The 20,619-nt window shown below is 38.0% G+C and overlaps 1 pseudogene across 1 annotated transcript; it reads left to right on the top strand.

Annotated features, from left to right (window-relative positions):
• The first annotated feature begins 356 nt into the window (after window positions 1-356).
• LOC307095726 (KATNB1-like protein 1) lies at window positions 357-1,275 on the top strand (annotated as a pseudogene). The gene has a single exon. The product of its transcript is annotated as a KATNB1-like protein 1 (transcript).
• Window positions 1,276-20,619: the final 19,344 nt, after the last annotated feature.

Below are 20,619 nucleotides of genomic sequence, written 5' to 3'. Positions count from 1 at the left end.
AAGGAAGGCCTATTGCACGAATGTTCGTGCAACAGGCCTCTAGTGTCTAATAAAGGACTTGTGTCTAGAATAAATAAAGAGCTCCTACAACTCAAAAATAAAACATAAATAACCTAATTACAATTTTGTCAAATAGATTTCTCTAAAGAAAATATATAAATGGGAGCGTTGGGTAGAGTCTGAAAGATGCCCAAGGGGGAGCAATCCCAGCGTCCTGCCTGTGGCCTCGTTTGAATGGCCCTGAATGAGGCTCAGCCTGGAGCCCAGGGACTCTCTAGGCTTCCAGGAGCAGTTGGTCAGTGCCAGGACTGGACTGAGGCACTGCAGAACCATAAGGTGCCGCTATTTAAGAGATTATGGCATGTGAAACCCACAATGTTAAAAAAACAAACTGAACTTTTATAATAATATTGAGAATCATTCCATTGACTGTCCTAGGAAAAGGATCTCTAATTTAACTAATAAGAAGATGAAGGAGGTTAAGAAATTTCCAAAACAATTGGCGGCTTACATAAGTAGAACAGTTGGACACATTGTGAAAAGCCCAGATAAACTACGTAAGGTGATCTACCACAGAAAAAAAGTTCATTACCCTTTCCAAATTTTTGTTTTAAAAAGAAACAGTCCCCTGGAAGTGGGGGCTGTGACATGCCAAATAAAGAAAATTAACTGGCTTGTGCAGGCCACCAACCTGAAAAATTACACCATGATAGTCGAACATATTTGCTTAACTCCAGTGACTCTGGTTCTTCACAGACAGAAAGTGAATCATCAAAATACAGTGATTTTTTTCTGAGGTTTCTTAGGATCATGAAACAATGGCTCAAGTTTTGTTCAGCAGGAATTTTAGATTGAATGTAGCTTTAACTTTCTGGAAAAGGAGAAGTATAAGTGAACTTCTAACTTATTTGGTGAAGATAGAAGATCTTGGAGTGGTGGTGGATTGCCTTCCTGTGCTTACCAAGAGTTTGTAGGAAGAAAAACAATACATCTCACTCAGCTGCTGTGTAGACTTGTTGCCTCTTGTAAAGTCACTACTTAAAATCAAATTTGAAGAATATATAATAGTTGGTTTAAACTGGCTTCAAGCAGTCACAAAAAGGTGGAAGTCAGAACTATCATCCAAAAACAGAAATTATAAATTATGGAAATATTCAGATTTTAAAACAACAATTAAGCAGATTTTGGGAACAAGAAAACCATCTTACTTTGTTTCCAGGATATATTGATAATATAGCTAAGCATGTAGATGCTTATTTACTACAGTTGCATTGAAAGACTTCATCTACTAAAGAGCATTTGGTTATTCAAAACATCCCTGGGCTATATGATTTCCAAAAAAGTCTCATTAGAGAACTGTGAACTGTGAAGAAATCAAAACCTTTTTCTTTTAAAGCCACATATGAAACCACTAACGAAATCCTAACAATCTACTTCACATTGAAGTGGAAAAATATACAAAAGGAGCAGCTTCAACTTTAATAAGGTGAAAGTACACTATGAAGATTGTTCACTTTTGCTGCATTTGAAATTTATATGGTCACTTGGCAACATTGTTGAAGAACTACTGGATCTTCATCCAACCCTTCATAAGGATATACTTTATACTATGTGAAAAATAAGACAAAACTTATTACTAGGAAAAGCAAAGACCAATTATCATTACTTTTTTAAAGATTGTGTTTTATAAGAAAACACTCAAATGTGTGCAGCTATTTTCTTATGTTGAAAGACTTTGAAAGTTTAAAACATCATAGCAAATAATCAATACTAAAAGTTTTTTTTGTCCACATTGAGATACAGTGTAAACAAAATGCCTTAATTATTAATAAGCCAATGTATATGATACTAAGATTTGTTCTTAGAAAAAAGTAAAACCAACCATGCTTCTGGCATGAAAATTATAGAATTAAATCAGGGGTTTTCATTCATGTAGAATGTTGTTAAAACTTATTCCACACCATCTTTAAAATTTGAGAATATTTTTAATATCTCTGAAATTTTTTTACCAGAATCATGTCATGTATGTATGTGTTATTTCTATATAAAAGAAAGAGGTGAATATGTATTTGTATGAGTGCTTAGCTGGAAATGTTCATATAGTTGGCTAATTTATATTTATTTTCTATTGTATATACACTGAATGGCCAGATTATTATGATCTCTGAATACATAATAAACTGGCCACTCAGTGTATATCCTATATAATAAAAGGTTAATATGCAAATTGTTCCCTTGACCAGGAGTTTGACCAACAGGCAGGCTGGCCAATCGCCCATGTCCCCTCCCCCTGGCCAGGCTGGCTGGACCACACCCAGGCACGAATTCATGCACCAGGCCTCTAATATATATACTGAGTGGCCAGATTATTATGCATTCAGAGATCATAATAATCTGGCCACTCAGTGTATATTAGAGGCCCGGTGCCGTGGAGGGCCTCTGGGCAGCGGGCACGGAGCGGCGGGGGGTGGGGAGGGAGGTGCTTGCATTGTTGCCCCAGTGATGAGACAAGCATTCCACACCCAGCCACAGAAGGGCCTCTGGGCCACGGAGTGCCACTGGGCAGTGAGCACGGAGCGACCAGGCCCCACAGAGAGCTACTGGCACACGGATTCGTGCACAGGGCTACTAGTTAGTTAATAAAATTATATAGGTTTCAGGGTTACAATAATATAATACATCACCTGTATATTGCATTGTGTATTCACCACCCCAAGTCAAATCTCCTATCATCACCATTTCCCCTCCCCCCCATACCCTCTACTACCTCCTCCACCCCCCTTTCCCTCTGGTAGTCACCATACTATTGTCTGTGTCTATGAAGTTTTTTTTGTGTGTGTGTTTTTTTCATAATCCCTTCACCTTTTGGGGGGTTACATTTATTTTATTTTAGTTATTTATTTATCATTGACAGACTTGCAGATGTCCCCATTTCCCCCTGTCTTTGCCCCCTCCATCCAGCTGCTGTCCCACCCAAAGCTCTCCCTACCATATTGCCTGTGTCTATGGGTTATACATATATGCATATATGTTCTTTGGTTAATCTCTTCCCATCCCCCACCCCTTCTTCCTTCTGAGATCTGTCAGTCTATCCCATGCATCCATGCCTCTGGATCTATTTTGTTCATCAGTTTATTTTGTTCATTAGATTCCACATATAAGTGAGATCATGTGATATTTGTCTTTCTCTAACTGGCTTATTTTGCTTAGCATAATAACCTCCAGATCCATTCATGCTGTTACAAAGGGTAAGATCTCCTTCATTTTAATAGCCACATAGTATTCCATTGTGTAGATGTACCACAGCTTTTTTTTACACTAATCTACTGATGGGTACTTGGGCTGTTTCTAGATCTTCGCTGTTGTAAATGATGCTGCTATGAACATAGGGGTGCCTATATTCTTTCTGATTGGTGTTTCGAGGTTCTTGGGATATATTCTCAGAAGTGGGATCACTGGGTCTAATGGCAGTTCCATTTTAATTTTTGAGGAAACTCCATATTGTTTTCCATAGTGGCTGCACCAGTCTGCATTCCCACTAGCAGTGTACTAGGGTTCTCTTTTCTCCACATCCTTGCCAACACTTGTTACTTGTTGGTTTATTGATGGTAGTCAATCTGGAACCCCTACAAATTTTTTACCCACAACACCCCTCTCCTCTGACAGCTGTCAGTCTGTGCTCTATCTGTGAGTTTCTTTCTAGTTTGTTTTTTAGTTTATTTTGTTCATTAGATTCCACATATGAGTGAAAAGAAGTCAGTGTTTTCCCTAGAAAAGTTTAAAACATATGGTTTCTCTATTAGGTGTAGTGCCAATGGAGGAAATTGTGATTAACATGAGTCAGATTCTCCCAGGATTTAAATTACTCAACAGTTGTAAAATGTGTATCTTTGGCAGAATCATTCACTCTTTCTGGTTTATAGTACCTCAGGGTACTGTTTCATGGCATCATGGTACTTACTAGAACCCCAGGGAGGTGACTGCATTTTAATATTTCAATGAGGCTTCCAACACACTCACATAAATGCATGTGTATGTGTGTATTTTATATAAAGAAAAATATTCCTCAAAACTTTAAAGTACTTACTTTCATTAGACTTCTGTGCTTTTGGCTAGAGGTAATTTAAACATAACCTAGAAAGTATTAATTAACATGAACTTTTAAAGGGAATTAAGGCTCTATTATGCTACTTTTAAAAGAAGATTTTAAATACTGTATTGTGTATTAATAAATACTTGGTTGTTTTAAAGTTGTGCTCTTAATGAGTTGTTTTAATCCTGTTTGCATATATTTATGGATAAGGGGTTTTTCAGTTATAAGTGTTAAACTTTTCTCTGAATTTTACAGGCCAGTCTAGCATAAATTACATAACGCTGACAAAGTTAAAATTCTCTTCACAACTGATCCAAAAGAACTCAAAGCTGGCCTAGAGTAACTATTTTTGGTGAAAAAAGCTATTATTTGGGATGTAGGGGGGAAAAACAGTCACTTTATGATCGTTGGACAGGGGGTTGAAGACTATTGATCTCTTTCCCTTCCATTTCTTTGACTCACTTATTCCTTGGATAGGTGACTACTATTTGCCAGATCTTAAATACCCAGTGCTTAATTATCTTTAGTCTTGATTAAAAAGTGACACAGGGGTAAATGTGGATATATTAAATCTCTAAACAAAAAAAAAATCAGATTTCCTTTCAGAATATATTTCCTCCAAGCAACTTTTGATTAAATCTGCTAATGGAAACATAATCAATGAGTTTGAGTATCAATTTTTATTTCTCATTCTTATCCTCCTTATGGGGGCACAAAGGTACCAAAAGATAGGCAGTCAAAAGGATATAGAAGTAAAGCATTTGGATAATCAGGAGACTGGTTCTGATTGAGAATCCATTATGCCTTATTTATTGTTCACATTATTCCTCTGCTGGTCTTGGATTTCTTTCAAGATAGATATATCAAGAAGCCATTAAAGAATAGGGTCACAGTAAATGGATTTCAGACTCCATATGAAAAGGAACCAGTATTATTCCCTTTGGTCCTTAGCATAAAAGTACACCCAGTAGTATTCATTAGATATCGTTTTTCATTTATTCACCACAAAACTATTGAATGCCTACTGTGTGATTAGAACCTTCTATATTCTGGGGATACACTGGTACCTGAGATTAGTTCTTGTCCTCATGAAGCTTATATTAGAGAAGGGAGAGGAGATACAAACAAGAAAAGATAATTTTATATTTTTCCAATTTTTTAAGGTATTATATGTGTACATATCTTACCATTGCCTCCCCCACCCCACTCCCATATATGCCCTCACCCCCCAGAGTTTTGCGTCCATTGGTTATGTTTATATGCATGCATACAAGTCCTTTGGTTGATCCCTTATCTTCCCCACCTCTCCCTAACCTTCCTGCTGTAATTTGACAGACTGTTTGATGCTTTACTGCCTCTGTATCTATCTTTTTGTTCAAGTTTATAATGTTCTTTATTATCCATAAATGAGTGAGATCATGTGGTATTTTTCTTTCATTGACTGGCTTATTTCACTCAGCATAATGTTCTCCAATTCCATCCAGGTTGCTGCAAATGGTAAGAATTCCTTCTTTTTTATGGCAGCATAATATTCCATTGTGTAGATGTACCATAGTTTTCTGATCCAGTCATCTGCTGATGGACACCTAGGCTGTTTCCAGATCTTAGCTATTGTAAATTGTGCTGCTATGAACATAGGGGTGCATATATCCTTTCTTATTGGTGTTCCCAGTTTCTTAGCATATATTCCTAGGAGTGGGATTACTGGGTCAAATGGGAGTTGCATTTTCAGTTTTTTTAGGAAACTCCATACTGTTCTCCACAGTGGCTGCACCAGTCTGCATTCCCACCAGCAGTGCACGAGGGTTCCTTTTTCTCCACATCCTCGCCAACACTTGTCGTTTGTTGATTTGTTGATGATAGCCATTCTGACAGGTGTGAGATGGTACCTCATTGTTGTTTTGATTTGCATCTTTCGGATAATAAGTGACTTTGAGCATGTTTTCATGTGTCTCTTGGCCTTCCTTCTATCTTCTTTTGAAAAGATTCTATTTAGGTCCATTGCCCATTTTTTTATTGGATCATTTCTCTTCCTTTTATTAAGTTGTATAAGCTGCCTATAGATGTTGGAGATTAAACCTTTATCAGTGATACCATTTGCAAATATGTTCTCCCATGCAGTGGGTTTTCTTGTTGTTTTGTTGATGGTTTCTTTTGCTGTAAAAAAGCTTTTTATTTTGATGTAGTCCCATTAGTTTATTTTCTCTTTAGCTTCCATTGCCTTAGGGGCAGTATCGGTGAAGAAGTTCTTTTGGCATATGTCTGAGATTTTGCTGCCTGTGGATTCCTCTAGTATTTTTATGGTTTCCCATCTTATGTTTAAGTCCTGTATCCATTTTGAGTTTATTTTTGTGTATGGCATAAGTTGGTGATCTAGCTTCATTTTTTTGCATGTATCTGTCCAATTTTCCCAACAGATATTAGTCTGTAATTCTCTTTCATTGTGTTGTCTTTATCTGGTTTTGGTATTAGCGTGATGCTGGCTTCATAGAAGGAGCTTGGAAGTGTTCCTTCCTCTTGAATTTTTTGGAATAGTCTGAGGAGGATAGGTTTTAGTTCTTCCTTGAATGTTTGGTAAAGCTGTCCTGTGAAGCCGTCAGGCCCCGGGCTTTTGTTTGCCAGAAGTTTTTGATGACTGCTTCAATTTCGTCCATAGTTACTGGCCTATTGAGCTGTTTAGATTCTTCCTGATTGATTTTTGGAAGGTTATATTTTTCTAGGAATATGTCCATTTCCTCCAGGTTGTCCAGTTTGTTGGAATAGAGTTGTTCATAGTATTTTGTAACAATCCTTTGTATCTCAGCGGAGTCTGTTGTTATTTCACCTCTTTCATTTCTGATTTTGTTTATTTGGGTCCTCTCTCTTTGCTTCTTGGTGAGCCTGGCTAGAGGTCCATCAATCTTGTTTATCTTTTCAAAGAACCAGCTCTTGGTTTTGTTGATCTTTTGTATTGTTTCTTTGGTCTCTATGTCATTTATCTCCGCTCTGATCTTTGTTATTTCCTTCCTTCTGCTTACACTGGGCTTTTCTTTTTTTATATATATATTTTATTGATTTTTCACAGAGAGGAAGGGAGAGGGATAGAGAGCTAGAAACATCCATGAGAGAGACATCGACCAGCTGCCTCCTTCACACACCCCACCAGGGGATGTGCCCGCAACCAATGTACATGGCCTTGACCGGAGTCGAACCTGGGACCTTCCAGTCCGCAGACCGACGCTCTATCCACTGAGCCAAACCGTTTTCAGCCACTGGGCTTTTCTTGCTGCTCTTTTTCTAGCTCTTTGAGTTGTAGGGTTAGGTAATTTATTACCATTGTTTCTTGTTTTTTGCAATAGGCTTGTAGAGCGATGAACTTCCCACTCAAGACAGCTTTCGCTGTGTCCCATAGATTTTGGATTGTTGTGTTTTCATTGTCATTTGTTGCCATGATGTTTTTTTTATTTCTTCCTTGATCTCTCTGGTGACCCAGTCCTTGTTTAATAGCATGCTGTTTAGTCTCCATGTGTTTGATTTCTTTGGATTGTATTTATTGTAGTTGATTTCCAGTTTTATGCCACGGTGATCTGAGAAGATGCTTTATATAATTTCTATCTTCTTGAATTTGAAGAGACTTTTCCTGTGACTCAGCATATGGTCTATCTTTGAAAATGACCCATGTGCACTTGAGAAGAATGTATATTCTGTGGCTTTGGGGTGGAATGTTCTGAAGATGTCAATTAATTCCATCTGGTCTAGTGAGTCATTTAGGATTGATGTTTCTTTGCTGATTTTTTGTTTAGAGGATTTGTCCAATGGTGATAGTGGGGTATTAAAGTCTCCTACTATGATTGTATTGCTATTAATCTCTCCCTTGATATCCTCAAGGAGTTTTTTTATGTATTTGGGTGCTCCTATATTGGGTGCGTATATGTTTACCAGAATTATTTCTTCTTGTTGGATTTCTCCCTTTAGTATTATGAAGTGGCCTTCCTTATCTCTTGTTATGGCATTTACTTTGAGGTCTATTTTGTCAGATATAAGTATTGCTACCCCAGCTTTTTTTTCATTTCCCTTTGCCTGAAAGATATTTTTCCATCCCTTCACTTTCAATCTGTGTGAGTCTCTTGTTCTGAGGTGGGTCTCTTGTAGACAGCATATATATGGGTCATGTTTTTTTATCCATTCAGCCACTCGATGTCTTTTGATTGGAGCATTTAGTCCATTTACATTTAAAATTATTACTGAAAGGTATTTGTTTGTAGTCATATCTATTTTTGTGTCTGTATTCCTTCTTACCTGTTTATTTCTTCTTTTTACAGTATTCCCTTTAGCATTTCTTGCATTGTTGGTTGGGTGGTGATAAACTCCCTGAGCCTTTTTTTGTCTGCGAAACTCCTGGTTTCCCCTTCATTTTTGATTGATAGTCTTGCTGGATATAGTATTCTTGGATTCAGTCCTTTGCTTTACAACACTTTGTATACCTCCTTCCATTCTCTTCTAGCTTGTTGTGTTTCTGTTGAGTAATCATTTGACAATCTGATGGGTGTTCCTTTGTAGGTAACTCTCTGTCTCTCTCTTGCCGCCTTTAAGATTCTCTCTTTATCATTTATATTTGCCATTGAAATTATGACATGTCTTGGTGTGGGTCTTTTGGGGTTGACACTGCTTGGGACTCTCTGTACTTGTGTAACTTTTTTCTTTCTCATAACTGGGAAGTTTTCTGTCATTATTTCTTCAAATAGATTTTCTAATCCCTGCTGCTCTTCTTGTCCTTCTGGCAGCCCTATTATACGCATGTTACTTTGTTTCGCATTGTCCCAAAGCTCCCTTATGCTTTCCTCCTGCTTTTTAATTTTTTTCTCCAATTGCTGTTCAGATTGAGCTTGTTTTTGTACCTGATCTTCTAACTCACTAATTCGGTCCTCTGCTTCTTGTAGTCTACTGTTGAAACTTTCCATGGTGTTTTTGATTGTAGCTATGTCACTTTTCATTTATTCCTGATTCTTGCATAAGTTGTTGATTTTCTAATCCATCCGATGTATAAATTCCATGACCATTACTCTGAACTCTTTTTCGGTCATGTTGCAAGCTTCAGTTTCACTAATTTCCTTTCTTGGCGACTCCACATTTTCTTTCCTCTGCGAGTTATTTCGTTTCCCCATTCTGGCTATCACCAGAAAGCTCAAGCTTCCGTTTGCGTGGACCTGGGCCATGTGCTGTGGGGACTTCACTCCACCCGAGTTTCACTGAAGTGCTCTGACACTAGGACGTGTGGATGCCTTTGGTTGGTTGGAACCAGACTTGCCCAGGGTCAGTGTCCCCAGTGTTCCGTGTGGTCTCGTGTGCACACTTAGAATCAGGGGCCCTGTCTGCACCACACTGTTGGTATGTGCCGAAAATGAGATCCTTAGCATGTGCCAGGAGTCAGAGTTTCCCTGTGTCTGCACCAAGAATCGAGTGTCAGAGTCTCTGTTGCCTTGTGCGGTTTCTCGTTGAGAATCAGGGTCCCTGTGTGTGCATGCACCAACAATTGGGGTCGCTGGCTCTTAGTGTGAATGCGCTGTGAGTCAGGGATCCCAGGCAGCTGTCCGGCATGCCAAATTCCCTGAAGTGGAGCTGTGTCCTGTGTGTGCTCCCTCTACTGAGCCAAACCGGCTAGGGCTTTGCACACTCCTAAATTCCTGAAGGTGAGCTGCCTCCGTGCACTCTCCCAGATTCCCCGAAGGGGGGCGGAGTCCATCCTGCGTGCCAAATTCCCCAAAGGGGAGCCCCTCTGTGCACGCTCTAAGATTCCCTGAAGGGAAGCTGTGACCCGCAAGCCAAATTCCCCCAAATTCCCCAAAGGGGAACCCTCTGTGCACACTGTCAGATTTCCCCGAAGGAGAGCTGCTTCTGTCCTGCGAGCCAAATTCCCTAAAGGGGAGCGCGTCCGTGCATGGGCGCTCTGCAGCTTAGGCGAGGGGCAGGTCTATCAGTTACTATGGCGCTATCCACGCGCCTGCGGGGAGGGGGATAGGCTCTTTGACTCACGGAAATCTGCCGGGAAGTCTGGATTCTTGTTGTTTGTTGGTCTGAAGCTGTGATAGCAGTTCTCTGTGCCCAGTGGCTGCAGGGTCCTGGTTTGTGTCTGAAGCCAGGATCCTAGTCTCAGGCAGCTCTGTTTCTCAAGATGGCGTGGTCTCTGCGTCCGCACCAGCCGCCAAGAAGTGTCCGCTTTGTGCGCGGGGCTCCACTGTCTAGGACTGCCCTGTTAGGCAGCCCCTTGCAAGACCTGCAGAATCTAACTGACCCTAGCTCATACACACACAAACACACCACACATGTCTACACTCTCCTCTATGGGTTCCTCACTCACACTCTCTTGTAGAGGGCCCCCTGGGAAGACACATGGACATTCTTTTCAGAAAAGATAATTTTAGATTGTCATAAATTCTCTAACTACAATAAGCAGGGTGATGTAATATTGACTTGGGGTGAACAACACTAGATGGGAATGTTAGTAAAGATTCTTTAAAGAGGTGATATTAGAAATGAGACTAAAAGCTGAGAAAAATACTTTTGATACAGAAATTGGAAGCCGCATTAACTTTGTTTCTGAAAAACATGGGGAGGCTCAGCTTTGGGTCCAACAATGGTGATATCAAGGTAGGGTGACCAGGATAGTCCCACTTTCTGTTGGTTTTTCCAATGCAAACATTAGTAGTTTCCCCTGTCACATTCATAAATGTTCTTGTTTGCACAATAAATTATATGGTCACTATACTTCAAGGGTCTAAAGTGCCCACTAATTTTGGAAAAAACTGTCTTCAGTAGCTAGCTGCTATTTTTTTCTGGACCGCCATGTGCTCATAACAGAGTGCCACACTACTATCACCACTATTGCTAGGGCCTGATGTAAAAAAAAAAAATCTCACAATATTAGCCTGGCCCTGCCTTCTTCTCTATAATTTTCTATTCCTAAGTTCTGCCTGAAACACTTTTCTACAACTACTTAATGGAAATCAAGGGCTAAGTCTAGATTAATGACTTTAAATTAGGCTAAAACTGGACAAATAAAAGGTAAAAAAATAGCCTAAGTGCCCATCAGCAGATGAGTGGATTAAAAAACTATGGTACATCTACACAATGGACTACTACACTGCTATAAAAAGGCAGGAACTCCTATCATTTGCAACAGCATTGATGGACCTGGAGAGCATTATGCTAAGAAAAATAAGTCAGTTGGAGAAAGATAAATATCACATGATCTCACTCATTTGTGGGATATAATGAACAACATAAACTGATGAACAAAAACAGATCCAGAGAAAGAGAAGGATTGATCAGACCGTCAAACCTCTCAGGGAAGGTAGGGGAGGCTGGGGGTAAGGGGGAGAGATCAACCAAAGGACTTGTATGCATACATATAAGCATAACCAATGACACAGACACTAGGGGGGGTGAGGTCATGAGGGGGTTTGGGGGGCAATGGAGGGATTAGGACATATATGTAATACCTTAATCAATAAAGAAAATAAACTGTTTTTTAAAAAAGGTAAAAAACATATCTCCCTATCTTCTACATGCTGAGACCCGTCTCCCAACTTCTTATAAGACCCTTCTCCTCAATATAGCAATAGTGCTGAAGCTAGAGAATCTGGTTTATGGCCCCCAAATCCAAATTATAGGTAGGCCTCTTTTCATCATATCAGGTAATTACTCTCCTGCATGCTAGTAAAAACGGTTCGGGCCCTTTAAGACCTGATGTACAGAATGGTCAGGGACCCTTGATTTTGTCCACTATGACATCAGGGAGCAAAGGTCAGAGGTACTGGCCATAGATACAAGGGAAGGTGTCAGAAAAAGCTTACTGAAATCACACTTTCAAGAGCAATGGTTTTCTTCCTATGCTTCCTTTTGATTTTCCTTTTTATTTTCAAGAAGATTAAGAAAAGAAAGCAGAAAAAGAAAGCTCAAAGACAAAGGAGAGATAACTAAATGAGGACTAAGGTCTGTGTCATTCTTTCTGTCCATATTAGTTTGTCTTTTTAGATGCTACATAATCTTTATCTGATCTTTAACATTATTACCAATCCAAAATTAACCACCCCCAGGGGTAGTTGTAGACATGAGCTGAAACTTTAGGATGTAATGATGTATATTTTACAGGCTGCTTAATTTTTAAAATAAAAGTACAAATGATTATTTTACATTCTTTGCAAATTTCCCCATGTCAAAATATCTCTAGTAAAGTAGCTATGTAAAATGTCCTAGATTTCAATATGATTCCATCAAAATGGCCATGTCACAATGTTATATACCCACCTATAACCAGTGTGGCTATAAGAATAGGCTCTGAGTAAATCTGGTCTGGATCCACTGTTATATGCCTCATGTCTGTGTCAACATGTGAATTTCTTGCTTCAATGCCCATTTACTACAATTTACTCTTTGCATAAACACTTACTCAAGTCATGGACTTTAAGTACCAAGTCTTTATTAATTTATTCATATGTATTAGCTTCACTCAAGAGTCTATGCAGTATGCCATGGCTGTTGGATGATGCAGGTCTCTATAATCATCCTGTGTATTTTTTGTCTGAGTTACTTTTGTGGACCATATTTTCTCTGGGGATAAGTGTTTTACACACAGTGACAATAGGAAGTAGCATTTATATTTAATCCTTTTGGCTGGAAGGGTCACTTCATGCTTAGAATGGCAGCTGAAATGTATCTTCCATTTGCATTTCCTCTTCAGTAAGCCATTACCCATTTCAGGGAGGTAGATAGATAGATGATAGATAGATTAGATAGATGATAGATAGATAAATAGATAGATGATAGATGATAGATAGATAGATAGATAGATAGATAGATAGATAGATAGATAGATGATAGATAGATAGATAGATGATAGAAATAGAGAAACTTGCTCAGGTGTAATTATAATACAAAAACATTTGCCTTTTAGCAATATCTTTGTCATTTTTTGGGATTAGGCCTGGAGCTATCTTGACATTTAGATTTTTAACATACAGAATCAATGTGGGCTATGGTATTTCTAATTTTCCTTAAAATCATGGCTAACCATTTCATTTTTTCCTTAAAAACATCTGTGTGCAGAATCTGAGGACCCTATCCCTTCAGAATGTCCATCCTGCTAGTCCTGCATCTCCACCACCACAATTCTCTGAAAGAAATTACAAGTAAGCTATCTCTTTAAAAGGAAGGTGAGACAAGGGGTTAGGGGAGGCTGGGAGAAGGTCAATGGGGGGAAAAAAAGGAGATATATGTACTACTATGTGTAATACTTTAAACAATAAAATAAAATAAAAAAGAAATAAGTACAGTGTTTATCTCAAAAAAAGGAAGGTGAGAGCTTGTAAATAATAGTACTTAAAGAGAAAGAAAATAGGATCTTACTTAGAAAGAATTTTAGTAGAGAATATTATGTATTTATTTTTCAGTAGGAATTTGGATTGCAGAGAGGAAGGAGCACAGTAAGAAATAACAATGCTTTGAACTATTAATATATATTTGTGTTCATGCCAGAGTAGAAGATAACTCTTTAACACATTTCCTGAGAAAAAAATCAGCACTAACCAAAATTAATCTGTAAGATTTTTAAATTGTGTTTCTTTCATTTATCTAAGTATCATAGTAATTTCTCAGATATTCTGCAAAGAAAGATAGCAAATATTCCATAACAAAACCCCTCATTTTAGTGAGAAATAGAATAATAAGAGACTGGTTTTCTTTGTATTATGAGGATTTCATTATTTTCTTATATCTACTATATCAATCTAATGTGACTTCTGGATGTTTATATGCCATTCATTTGCTACCTATAGAATATAGTGATAACAATTTATTTCATCACAACTCAACACTGTGTGAGTTTTTGTGTGTGTGTTTTTTTTAAGTATTATTGGGCAAGGGAAACAAAAGAAAAACTAAACAAAAGCTACTACATCAAACTAAAAAGTTTTTGCAAAATAAAGGAAACCATCAACAAAATGAAAAGCTAACCCACTGAATGAGAGAACATATATTCCAGTGCATCTGATTAGGGGTTAATATCCAAAATTTGTAAGTATGCTAAAATATTTCATGTTTATTTTTTTAAATAGTTTTATGTTTCGTAAACCCAAAGAAGATAATCCTTATATCCATCCATCTTATAATTGGAATGGCTCTCTGGAAACAGCTAAACCTGAAGCTAATTATGGGAACAAGTATTCTTCAACCGTGCACATGAAGCCACTCTATGTATGTATTATGCATTTCAATTTCTATATACATATGGTTGTCATTTCCATAATTTAAGTAAAGATAACGCAATGATGAGACCTTGTAAAGAAAAATTATATGAAAGAATCAATTGTGATACATATATGGAAATTTAAGTTTATAAGACTCACTATCAATATTTCTTTATATATATTATTGATTTCAGAGAGGAAGGGAGGAGACAGAGATAGAAACATCAATGATGGGAGAGAATTAATGATCTACTGCCTCCTGCATGCCCCACACTGGGGATCGAGCCCACAACCCGGGCATGTGCCCTTGATTGGAATCAATCCTGGGACCCTTCAGTCCACAGGCCAATGCTCTATCTACTGAGCCAAACTGGCTAGGGCACTATCAATACTTCATTGTGTAAAGAGACTAAAAAATATGAGTCAATGGTTTAGTATATATAATATTTAATGGGTATTACTATACTTTATGTATAAAATGTTACTATATATAAAATGTTATATGCAGTGTTCATGGATTGGGAGAATCAACATCATTAAAATGGCCAGGAGCTCCAGTGGTGCAATCGGTTAGCGTGCGGTACTTATAAATGTCCATACTACCCAAAGCAATCTATAGATTCAATGCAATCCCCATTAAAATACCAATGGCATATTTCACAGACCTAGAACAAACTCTCCGAAAATTCATCTACAATAAAAAAAAGACCCGGAATAGCCACAGCAATCCTGAGAAGAACAAAGTTGGAGGGATCACAATACCAGATATCAAGCTATATTACAAAGCCATGGTTATCAATACTGCCTGGTACTGGCACAACAACAGACATATAGACCAATGAAACAGAACAGAGAACCCAGAAATCGACTCAAGCCATTATGCTCAATTAATATTTGACAAAGGAGGCAAGAGCATACAATGGAGTCAAAACAATCTCTGCAATAAATGGTGCTGGGAAATTTGGTCAGATACATGCAAAAAAAAATGAAACTAGATCACCAACTTATACCATTCACAAAAACAAACTCAAAATGGTTAAAGGACTTACTAGTAAATGTAAGATGGGAAACCATAAAAATCTTATAAGACTCCATAGGCAGCAAAATATCAGACATATGTTATAGCAATATCTTTACCGGTACAGCTCCTAGGGCAATGGAAACTAAAGAAAAAAATAAACAAATGGGACTACATCAACATAAAAAGCTTTTGCACAGCAAAAGAAACCATCAAAAAAACAAGAAAGCCCACTGCGTAGGAGGACATATTTGACAATGCTATTTCAGAAAAGGGTTTAATCTCCAAAATGTATGGAGAACTCATACAACTTAACAAAAGGAAGATAAACAATCCAATCAAAAAATGGGCAAAGGACCTAAATAGACACTTTTCAAAGGTGGACATACAGAAGGCCTAGAGACATATGAAAACATGCTCAAAGTCACTAATCATCTGAGAGATGCAAATCAAAACGGCAATGAGGTATCATCTCACACCTGTCAGAATGGCTATCATCAACAAATCAACAAATGACAAGTGCTGGCGAGGATGTGAAGAAAAAGGAACCCTTGTTCACTGCTAGTGGGAATGCAGACTGGAGCAGCCACTTTGGAAAATAGTATGGAGTTTCCTCAAAAAGTTAAAAATGGAACTCCCATTTGACCCAGTAATTCCACTAGGACTATCTCCCAAGAAACCAGAAACACCAATCAGAAAGGATATATGCACCCCTATGTTCATAGCAGCACAATTTACAATAGCTAAGATTTGGAAATAGCCTAAGTGCCCATCAGCAGATGAGTGGATTATAGAACTGTGGTACATCTACACAGCGGAATACTATGCTGCTATGAAAAAGAAGGAACTCTTACGATTTGCAACAGCATGGATGGAACTGGGGAGCATTATGCTATGTGAAATAAGCCAGTTGGAGAAAGTTAAATATCACATGATCTCACTCATATGTGAGATATAAGGATCAACATAAACTGATGAACAAAAATAGATCCAGAGACAAGGGGCAGGGGATAGGGGGAAGTTAGAGATCGACCAAAGGACTTGTATGCATGCATATTAGAATAACCAATGGACAGTGACACTGGGGCAGTGGGGGCTTCCCTCGGGGGTGGGAGTGACCGGGGGGTGTCAATGGGGAAAATGGAGATATATGTAATACTTGAAACAATAAAAAAATGAAAAAATGTTATATGTAAAGTACATATGACTCATATGAGAATATTAGTCAATGGACTAGTATATGTAATATTCCATTACTATATATATTTATATCTTACTTAAATTTGCAATCTTTAGAAAGGAGATTAGAGATCAAAATAACACTGATTAAATGCCATGAGACTAACTCAGAAGTCCAACTGATCTTGTTAATATAATCATTACATTGTCATAATTTAACAAGGCAAATGCTATTTTGTGTTTTAGCATACTTAAATAATACATTAAATAGTACATTGCTCAAACTAATGCCAAACACTATCTAATGGCTGATCTCTAGGTACAAGACATATTAACAATTAACATAAAGTGCAAACTGTTTCTTTATACAAGAATTTAAAAATATCAACCAGAAAAACAGGGAAGTGAATTATTATTTAAAAGTTATCTTTACAAATTTTGTTGACAAATGCAATAAATTACAGAAAAATAGAAAAAGTACCTGGTGTTTGTTGATATTTTGAGGTTTTTTTGTTTGTTTGTTTGTTTTTTGTTTTAGCATAAGGGCCTTTTTTAATTGAGTTGACCACATGAAAAAATATCTTTCCCCAAAAAGGCCACTATGGGGAGATTGATATCACCAAGAAGGCAACATAGGACATTCCTGATTTCACCTCCCCTCACTAGAAGAACAACTAACAACTATTCATGAACAAGACAGCAACTGACAAAATCCCATGACACAGGAAGGAGGCTGAAACACCCCCTTGCACTACAGAAACCAAGAGAGACTGCATTAGATGGTTAAGAGAAGTGGCTACACAGTGACTGCATTGGTCTACCACAGGTTCTTCCAGTGAGAAAATAGATCCTAGCACTCTGACCAGGGAATTCACTGGAATGCATATTTTCTTGTTTTGGGTCCTCAAAGGGGGAGTTTTGCTGGCCTTAGAGCCTTGTTTGCCCACACATGGTCAAGGGGCTGAGTCATAGATTCCCCCCACTAAAGAGAGTGTCTCCTGGCCTCATCTGGCCAGATAAGCTGGAGAGAGCATTTGGAAGTCATGTAGCAAATAGTACTCAAGCTGAGAGATAGGCAGAGCTGATTGCCCCCAGAGAAAAGCCAATACCTGACATGGAGGGCTTTCCTGCTATACCCAAGTAGGGGGATTAATTCATAGCCAAAGCTAAAGGTAGCTCCAAGTACCTTCCAACTAGAAAGTTTGTTTGGAAAAAAGTAAGAGAGGCCTGGAGTGGCCCCTCTAAGTCCTGTCCAGGTAAGGGAAGTGAAACAGAGCCATACACATCTGAAAAGAATAAAAGACGCAAGGGGAAATAAAAGTTTCTTGACACAAATGGAAATGAAAACACAACAAACCAGAACTTCTGGGATGCAGCAAAAGCAGTTCTAAGAGAGAAGTTCATAGCAATAAATGCCAACATTGAGAAGTCAAAAAGACCCTAGCTGGTGGCTCAGTGGATAGAGCATTGGCCTGTGGAACAAAGCGTCCCAGGTTTGATTCCTGTCAAGGGCACGTACCTTGGTTGCAGGCTCCTCCCTGGACCAGGTCCTGGGCAGGGCTTGTGCAGGAGGCAACCAATCAATGTGTTTCTCTCACATTGATGTTTCTCACTGTCTTTCCCTCTCTGTTCAACTGTCCCTAAAAATCAATGGAAAAATATCCTCGGCTGAGGATTAACAACAAAAAGTGAAAAAGGTCCCAAATAGATAATATAACTCTATACTTTAAGTTACTAGAATAAAAAGAGAAAAACTGGTCTCAAAGTTAACAGAAGAAAGGAAATACTAAAGTCTAGAGCAGAAATAAAAATATCTAAGAGTTGGCTTGTTGAAAAGGTAAACAAAATTAACAAACCCTTTGCTAGACTAATAAAAACTAAAAACAGAGAAGATCCAAATCAACAAAATTATAAATGAAAAAGAGACAATATAATGGATAGCACAGAAATACAAAGGATCATAAGAGGCTACTGTGAACAACTATAAACTGGACAGTGGGGTGGTGAGAGCCTGGGGTGGGGAGCGGGGGTGGGCTAGAGGGGGTTGATGGGGGTAAAAGGGGACATATATAATACTTTTCAACAATAAAGATTTAAAAAATAAAAAATATAAATTAAAAAATCATTGAATATAAAATGGCCAACTGTATTAATTATATCTCAATAAAGCTGCTTAAAAGTTAAAAAAAAATTAACATGCAAAATTCAGTAGGATTTCTATACACTTACAATGAATTTTCTAAAAAAGAAATAAAGAAATTGATCCCATTTATAATAGCATCAAAAACAAAACAAAATACTTAGAAATAAATTTAACAAAGGAGGTGAAAGGTGTGTATTCTGAAAACTGTAAGACAGTGATGAAAGAAATGGAAAAAGTTACAAACAAATGGAAAGATATCCCATGTTCATGAATTGGGAGAACCAATATTGTTAAAATATCCATGCTACCAAAAGCCATAGATTCAACACAATCCCTATTAAAATTCCAATGGCATATTTTACATAAATAGAAAAAACATTCCTAAAATTAAAAGAAATCACAAAAGACCTTTAATAGCTGAAGAAATCCTAAGAATGAGTGAGAGGCATCATACTTCCCAGTTTCAAGCTGTACTATAAATCTCTAGCAATTAAAACATTACTGGCAGAAAGATCACATAAATAGACCAATAAAACTGGATTAAAAGCCAAGAAACAAACCAGAGCATATCTGGTCAACTAATGTTTGAAAAGGGAGCCAAGAACACTCAATGGAGAAAAAAGACAGTCACTTCATTAAATGTTGCTTTTGCTGTGCAGAAGCTTTTTTATTTTGATATCTCATTTGTTAATTTTCTCCATTATTTCTCTTGCCCTATCCATTGTTTCAAAGAAAAGTCTGCTACATGAGATGTCTGATATTTTAGTGCCTACACTTTCTTCTAGGATTTTCATAATTTTACAACTTACATTTAAGCATTTAATCCATTTTGTTTATTATTGTATATGGTGAAGTTGGTGGTCTAGTTTCATTTTATTGCATGTACCTGTCCGATTATCCCAACAACATTTATTGAAGAGACTATCTTGACTTTATTGTGTACTCTTGGAGTAAAGAGAGTTTAAACCAGCATCAAATTAAAAGGGGACCCACTGTATAGGAGAACACATTTGCCAATGATGCATTTGATAAGGGATTAATTTTTCCAAAATATATAAAGTACTCATACAACTCAACAAAAGGAAGACAAACTATCCAATTAAAAAATGGGCAGAAGGCTGCTGCTGATGATCTGGAGACCATAGTTTGAGAGATACCACTGTAGAAGAAAGTAAACTTAGTTATTTAATATATAAGCTATCTTTTATTTGGAAGACTGGCAACTTGGAAGAATATGGGATATTATAAATATAACATGAACACATCATGAGAGTACCTGATGTACTACTTCTCATCAAGGTTCTCATGATAGTCCCAAATGACAGAAGAGGAAGTGGAAGCTATATTGAAACTCTCCCAGGACCAAACTGGAATTACAAATAAAATACAGAAAAATCATCCTGAATAATCAACTGAAGACTAGCTGAAGAGAACCCTGATAACCAAGGACAGAAAGTGGATACCATATAGAGACTTGTAGGAAGTGCTGAGGTGGGAAAGGACTGGCCAAGCTCCCACAGAAAGTAGCTGAAGTTCTCAGTGGTGGGAGGATTCTGACTGAGAACTCTGGGGTATAAACCCCAAGCTGGGACCCCCTGCCCAGAGCATCAGAATTGAGAAAGGTGCCCACAGAACATCTGGATATGAAAAGAAGCAGGGGTGCTGTGTGCCAGGAAAAGATGGCTAGAAATTCCATCTCTTAAAGGGCCAACCTACAAAATTTTGTGTGTAGTCAGTCATCTGTCAGAGGGAGGGCAGAATGGACTGAGGCAGTGTAAGCAGAATCCAGGGTTGAGGGTTCTGAAGTTAGAGCTCAGTTGACAGACACCCAAGTTTCCTGTGCTGAATCATTCCCTCACACTGCAGATGACATATTTCTCCAGGAGACCTTTAATCCAGGCAGCTTTTGCCTGGGGGGGAAAGCAATTCCCCCACCCTATTGGAAAACCTCTTCCTCACACTA

This window comes from Cnephaeus nilssonii, assembly GCF_951640355.1.
Source record: "Cnephaeus nilssonii genome assembly, chromosome: X".
Classification (NCBI taxonomy): Eukaryota; Metazoa; Chordata; class Mammalia; order Chiroptera; family Vespertilionidae; genus Cnephaeus; species Cnephaeus nilssonii.
This window is presented reverse-complemented; position numbering and strand designations above follow the sequence as displayed.